At 43.1% G+C, this 7,367-nt stretch overlaps 1 pseudogene; it reads left to right on the top strand.

Moving 5' to 3' along the window:
* Window positions 1–670: 670 nt before the first annotated feature.
* The window catches only part of LOC148509307 (zinc metalloproteinase-disintegrin-like protein H3), a 97,242-nt pseudogene continuing 90,545 nt past the window's right edge, over window positions 671–7,367 (top strand).

Here is a 7,367-nt window from a genome sequence, read left to right as displayed (position 1 = left end):
GTGTTTCCTGATGTGCCATGTTTAAAGTTGAACTGCCATGTGTTTGTGCTGCCCACTGCTGCAGCATAGCTTAGTCAGCCAGCTATCTTGGTGCAAATTTTGGGCCTAAACAAGATGAACAAATCAATATTGTGAGCTGTGAGGTGGTCAAAATTGACTGGAAACGAGTGGAAATAAATGTTATTGAGGTTATTAATACTGTAGGAACAAAAAAAGGCCAATTTTATGTGATTTTAGCAGTTTTTTTTATTTTTTTTTAAAAAATCTAGATCCAAAACCAAAACATGAAAACAAAACACGGAGGTGAGGTTTTGGCAAACCCAATCCAGATCCAAAACCAGGGGAGATCCCGATCCAAAAGCAAAACTAAAACACGGGGATCAGCGCACATCTCTAGTTCTGATTGATTTCTCACGGGAGTCACCAATAAGATGATGTCATGGTCAGACCAGGTACAAGAAAACAAAGCACACCTGGATGCCAAGGTAAACATCCCAGGACGAGACACAAATACCACTCCGGGCAGGAACACAATGAGAAGTGGCTGAGGGACAAGTATGCTGTCACTTCCGCTGAGTCTGGATTGTTGAGTAAAATGTTTGCTCATGTGGGGCTATATAATGTAGAAAGCACAATGTACAGTGTGTACAGTTCCTCTGTGACTGCCGAGGAGAAGGTGTGAGCACAGGAGCGAACAGACCATGCTGCAAGCTGCACTAATCCTACTGGTACTGCTGGACTGCCAAGTCCTAGGTGAGTCCAGGGCACAGCCCCACACCAAAGCCACCTAGCAGCAAATCTTTTTTTTTTTAATTAAGGGTATAAAATGAGGGTCACTACCCACACCTGAGAATCGATCAGATCATCATTGGACATATTAGCAAATACTCAGGTGACCTAGTGGCCTACATGTGTGAACAGCACTAACCGGCTCCAGTGATGCCAGGTGACCAAACTGTACTCCTGATTCTGGTGCATGGGACGTACAGCTGCTATGGGGCCTGGAGCTGAGGGGGGCCCATCTTCAGTGTCAAAGGTACATGTGTTAGACACATTTTTCACCATTGGGTAGTATATAGGGGCCCTTACAAACTTAGTTACTCCCTGTGACCAGTGTCCCTGTCCGTTGCCTGTCATATTATCAGACTGATAGTGAGAGGGATATGTATTCTGTCACACTGATAGTGAGAGGGATCTGTGTCCTGTTATATTATCACACTGATAGTGAGAGGGATCTGTGTCCTATTATATTATCAAACTGATAGTGAGAGGGATCGGTGTCCTGTTAGCAGAGCCGTAGCTAAACTTTTTGGTGCCCTGTGCCAGAACGAGCATTGTCGCCCTCCTCATTTTTCAAAGCGACATAATGCACCCAAAAAAGGGCCATGGCTTCATGGGGAAGGGCCAGGGAAGAGATAGGAGAGGCCAGGAGATGCTGGGGATGATATAAGAGGAAGCTACAAGCAAGAATGATAATAAACAGATATTTGATAGGCCCAAACAGCGCCCCCTGCCCTGTGGTGCCCTGTGCGATGGCACCAGCCGCCCTACCCTAGCTACGGCCCTGCCTGTTAGAGCCCTCTTACTATCAGTTTGATAATATTACAGGACACCGATCCCTCTCACTATCAGTGTGATAATATAATAGAACACAGATACCTCTCTCTATCAGTGTGATAATGTGTCCTGTTATATTATCACACTGATAGTAAGAGGGATCTGTGTTCTGTTATATTATCACACTGATAGTGAGAGGGATCTGTGTTCTGTCATAGTATAATACTGACAGTGATAGGAATTTGTCATGTTATATTAGAATAGATAGTGAGAGGGATGTATGTCCTGTTATATTATCACACTGATAGTGAGAGGGATATGCATTCTGTCACACTGATAGTGAGAGGGATATGTATTCTGCCACACTGATAGTGAGAGGGATCTGTGTGTTGATATATTATCACACTGATAGCAAGAGGGATCTGTGTCCTGTTATATTATCACACTGATAGTGAGACAGATCTAACAGAACACAGATCCCTCTATCAGTGTGATAATATGTGTCCTGTTATATTATCACACTGATAGTGATGGGGATATGTGTTCTGTTATATTATAATACTAATAGTGAGAGGGATGTATGTCCTGTTATATTATCACACTGATAGTGAGTGGGATCTGTGTTCTGTCACATTCTAATATTTATATTGAGAGGGTTCTGTTTCCTGTTATATTATCACACTGAGGGGGGTATCCAATTAGCCGCGGTAAATTACCGCAGCTAATCACCTCGCCTGGGGCTATCCAATTAACCCCGAAGTCGGCCTGATGCCAGCACTTATCTGGGGTTTTTTTCAGGACCTGATGTATCCCAAAAAAGAATCCACGATAATTGCTATTTTTTCACCTGAAAACAGGCGAAAACACATAGGTCCGCGAGCTTATCGCCTTTTTTCAGGTGGAAAAACTGCAATTATCGTGGATTCTTTTTCGGGACACATCAGGTCCCGAAAAAAAAAACAGATAAGGGCTGGCGTCAGGCCGACTTCGGGGCTAGTTGGATAGCCCCAGGCGAGGGAATTGGCCGCTGTAATTTACTGCGGCTAATTAGATACCCCCTGAAGGGGTCTGTGTCCTAATTGTACAATGACTCAATAAGGTTGATGCAACTAAAAGTACATTTTTGTCTTCCAGCATTTAGCAGAATACCTGTTGGACAGAAATATGAGGTTGTATTTCCTGAAAAAGTCCACTCTCTGCACAAAAGAGACACACAGGTACTTTACAATGATACTCTTCCTACTGTCACCAGATTTGCATTGTGTTATTGGTCAGATTTTGTTGTTGTACCTCACACATGTACATTGATATCGTGTTTAACTCTTTCAATTAGAAAACATGTTCCCAATTATACTGCAGGTAGAGGACACCATACAGTATGTATACAGAATTGAGCAGAGGCAGAGCAATACTCAACACAAATCATATAATATAATTAACATTATAATGTCTTTCCACTTTGATGTATATGTGGCGCTCCCAACCATCCTAGATCCTGTAACATGGCAGGAAAAACAGTTATACATGTCCTGCCTATAACAGTCATGTGGGTCTTAGTCACCAATTAGGTTTTGCAAATTCCCCATTGCTTTATCCCATTACATCCCGGCAACCATAATCCCAAAACAGACTTAATACCGACAATCGACATACTGACAAAGTACCAACAGGGACATAAGCTAGAAATGGACATCACTATACTGACAGGGACATACTGTAACCTATAAATAGACAAAATCCCAAAAATCAAAACAGTGACAAGTCACTATACCTACAGTCAGGTCCATAAATATTGGGACATTGACAGAATTTTCAGATTTTGGCCTCTATTCACCACCACAATGGTTTTGAAATGAAACAATCAAGATGTGCTTTAACTGCAGACATTCAGATTTAATTTGAGGGTAATTACATCCAAATCGGGTGAACGGTGTAGGAATTACAACAGTTTCAATATGTGCCTCCCACATCCTATGTTTTCATGCATAATTGAGTCGCTTGGCCTTGTTTCCACATTGAAGATATGGATTTTTGGCCGCAATTCTTCCATGAAGACCGACTTCTGGCCAGACGTCTCCAAACATTAGATGGGTGTACCTGGGTCCCTCTGGTTTCTATAAAGTGCATACAAATCATACAGTCTGAAATGTAGCACAGTAATACCAGTAGAATACTATAAAATGTATTAATGGTGTTGAGGACCTTTTTAAAATAAATTCAGTAGTGTATTTACCTTCTGTGACTAAGAGCTCGAAAAGCTAGCACGGACCTTGTGACACATTGTATCAATTTAATTACAGTGTTTGGAAACAGTTTCCAGTTGACAAGAATTAAAGGTGATAATATGTAACTACTATTGTACAGACAATAGGATTCAGTGTGGAAGATTATAATGCACATATAGATATGGAAACTCTACACCTGAAATAGATATTGTGTTATTTCTCTGGGTTTCTTATGGAACAGTCCCCTGGACTCATTTTACTTCACTTCAAATAATTTAATATTTCGCCTGTGATTTTTGTTTATTCCATATTTTTAAGGAAACTGTAATAACTTTTATTATCTCACATAAAAACTATGTTTTACATAGATATGACCAGTGCACCATTCCACTATCTGGTCCCCTTCTAGATACTTATCATTTATTATACTGGGTAGCACCTCTTCAACCAGAATAAAGTAATATTGAATCCAAAGTATAAATTGAAGAGAAGGTTGTCTACTGGTGTGATTGTTTTTTCTTGCATAGCATATATTCCCACTGGTTTCTGCCAGTTCTGAGCTAATGGCTCTGCTGGTCATCTTCCGATTTCGAAGGGAAGTAAGCATGATGTGTCTTTCATCTGATGCACTAAGTTTCCTTGGCCGACCACTGCGTCTACGGTCCTCAACATTGCCCATTTCTTTCTACAAAAGAGCTTGAACAGCACATTTTGAAACCCCAGTCTGCTTTGAAATCTTAGCCTGGGAGAGACTTTGCTGATGCAGTATAACTACCTTGTGTCTTATTGCTGTGCTGAGTCTTGCCATGGTGTATGACCTGTGACATGAAACTGTTTTCCACAACCTCACCTTTGTAGCAGAGTTTGGCTGCTCCTCCCCCAGTTTTAAGCCTCCTACACAGCTATTTCTATTTCAGTTAATGACTGTGGCCCTGATTCAGAGGCGCTCACAAAAAGCGAGCGCTTGCTCTGAATCAGGGCGGGCGCTTGTTTTTTTAGTTACGGCCTCCTGGCCACTTGCATAGCTGTGGGTTACCACCCACAGCTTATGCGAACGGCCAGGTGATGGTTGCGATGGTCAAGACCATCGCGGCCATCGCGCTTACAACGAGACCCTTGCGGTAGGGTCTCATTGCCGCAATCTCCAGTGGACTTCCTGCTCTAATAGAGCAGGAAGTCCACCTACTGACATCACTCGTGATGCCAGTAGGGCCGCCCACAAACGGCAGGCGTTCCTGCAGGAACGCCTCCGTTTGCCCAGCCAACCCCCCGCCCCGCCTTCCAAATGGGGCGAGCTGTCGATCAACATTGACTGCTGCCCCTTTTGGATGCAAGCACCGGAGCAAGTGCTTTTTGCGCTCGCTCCGGGGCTCGTGCGTGCGCACTGCCTAACAATCGACCCGCTTGTGAGCGCATAGCACTTGCGAGTGGGTCTGAATCAGTCCCTGTGTTTCAACCTACATATGAAAATGATGATCATTATCACCTGTTTGGTATGATTGGTTAATCATACACCTGACTATAATCCTACAAACTCCCTGACTTTGTGCAAGTGTGGTTAATTAATGTAGGTGGGCAGGTCTGTGTTCCTAAGAAGATATTTTGTCTAATTAGCAGCTATACCAAGTGGGAACTGTAGCCCACTAAAAATACACAATATATAAAACAAGAGGTAGCGCTTGTAGACAAAATAAAAAGAATATTTATTAAAACACGCAGTGTGTATTAGTAGTTTTAGAAACATAAAAACATCAAAACAGAATCAATAGCTGCCAATCTGTAGATTACAATGCAGTCCTCTCCAGTAGTTGATCTATAATGCTGCCCATCCACTAGGCAATTATACCTAGCGATGGAGCGATAACGACGGTCGTTATCGCTCCATCGCTTGGTAATCGCCCGCAAATCGGGCAGTAAAAGATTAAAAACAACCAGCGATGCGCGCGCCCGCTGGTCGTTTTAAACATCAATCATTGCCCGAAAAAGACGGTCAACCTGACGACCGCCATCAGGTTGCCATATCGGGGATGATTGATCTGCATACACTGAACGTCTGAATGTTCAGTGTATGCAGTTCACCCCGCGGGAGACGACGTCATCGTAATTGTGCCGTTGTCCCCCGCATCGTTAAATGGATGGGCACTTTAAAGCTCTGGATAATAGGATATATAAAGGTCTGCTGTAATGTCTCTCTAAGGTTAAAGCCAAATTTTGTGACTTCCCCGTAAACTTAGTATCTCACCTTCTTTAGAATGAAGTAAAAGAGCCCAGTCTATAAATAAATGATGATAATAATAATATCTTAATGTTAAATCCACATAAACATAAGTGAAGTAATAAGTACCTCAGTAGCAGGCTGTGAATAGACAAGTCATCTTGTCCAGATATCAGATAACACAGTCGCAATCAACAGCGAGGTGGTTGGGATCTTTTAGTGGGCAGGTGGCAGAAATGTGCTTCCCGAATACTCTGGCGGGTCTCTTATGCCTCCGAAAGCCGAAAACCTGGAGAAACGCGTTAAGATGTTGGGGCTCAGCAATTCTGCTGCCGTCTGCTATATTGCTGCCCTCCGTGATACTGCTGCTAATGTGGCCATGATCCCCCCGTCACCAGCACTCTCGCATTTGAGAAAATCCGGTTCTGCCACCGCTACTCGGTCACAGTGTGCCAGCAGTCATTGCCGACCAAGTCTGCCACCGGAGGTATAAGAGACCTAGAAGAATCGATGCTGTTTTGAAGGCAAAGGGTGGTCACACCAAATATTGATTTTGATTTAGATTTCTCTTCTGTTCATTCATTTTGAATTTTGTTAATTGATAAAAATAAACTATCTAATGCTTGTACATTGTCTGTATTTTGATGTTTCAGGATTTTGAATGTCGGAATTTGATTGTCGGGTTTTTAACTGTATTATGGGTGACTGTATTTTGATGTGGGCATTATGTCTGCTGGAATTTAGTCAGGTGTAATTTTGACTACATCCCCTTAAAACACATTTAGGGGTCTATTCATCATCACTGTAAATTTGTACTTACTTTTCTGTAAATTAAGTAATGGGGCAATGCATTATAATCACCAATATCTCCTGCTTACCTTTCAGCCCCGATGTGGCCCGCCATCTCCGTACACTAGTATTGGGCTCCTAAATTCATCAAGCTCCAAAAAAGCTAAATTTTCAGAGCTTGACTGCAGGAACTTATGCCATCTTCAGATGGCGTTTGTTCCCGGACCGCTGCTCCTTCCTATGGGATCCCTCCATGCCATTCGGCTCCTTTTGCCAGAGGCCAGGCATGCGTGATCCGACGTTCATGCATGTACAGTAGCACTGGCGAGTCAGACTCAGCAGTGCTATTTTTCATCGCTACTAAAGTAGGGGATCGTGGAGACAGCGGATCTTCGGGTCAGCTGTCTCCGCACCAAAGCAATGGTGAAGCAATGGTGAATTGCTCCAGAAATCTTGTACGCACAGCTGTAGTCACACAGGCCATATTCAGATGAATGCCATAGGCTGGTGCAAGTGTTGATGGTGCACGCGATAGTGAGCCAGTGGTGGAGGGTTCAGTACCACCGCTGGTGCTGTACCAT

The sequence above is a fragment of the Taudactylus pleione genome, unplaced genomic scaffold (assembly GCF_031769625.1).
Source record: "Taudactylus pleione unplaced genomic scaffold, aTauple2 ptg000329l, whole genome shotgun sequence".
NCBI classification, from domain to species: Eukaryota; Metazoa; Chordata; class Amphibia; order Anura; family Myobatrachidae; genus Taudactylus; species Taudactylus pleione.
This window is presented reverse-complemented; position numbering and strand designations above follow the sequence as displayed.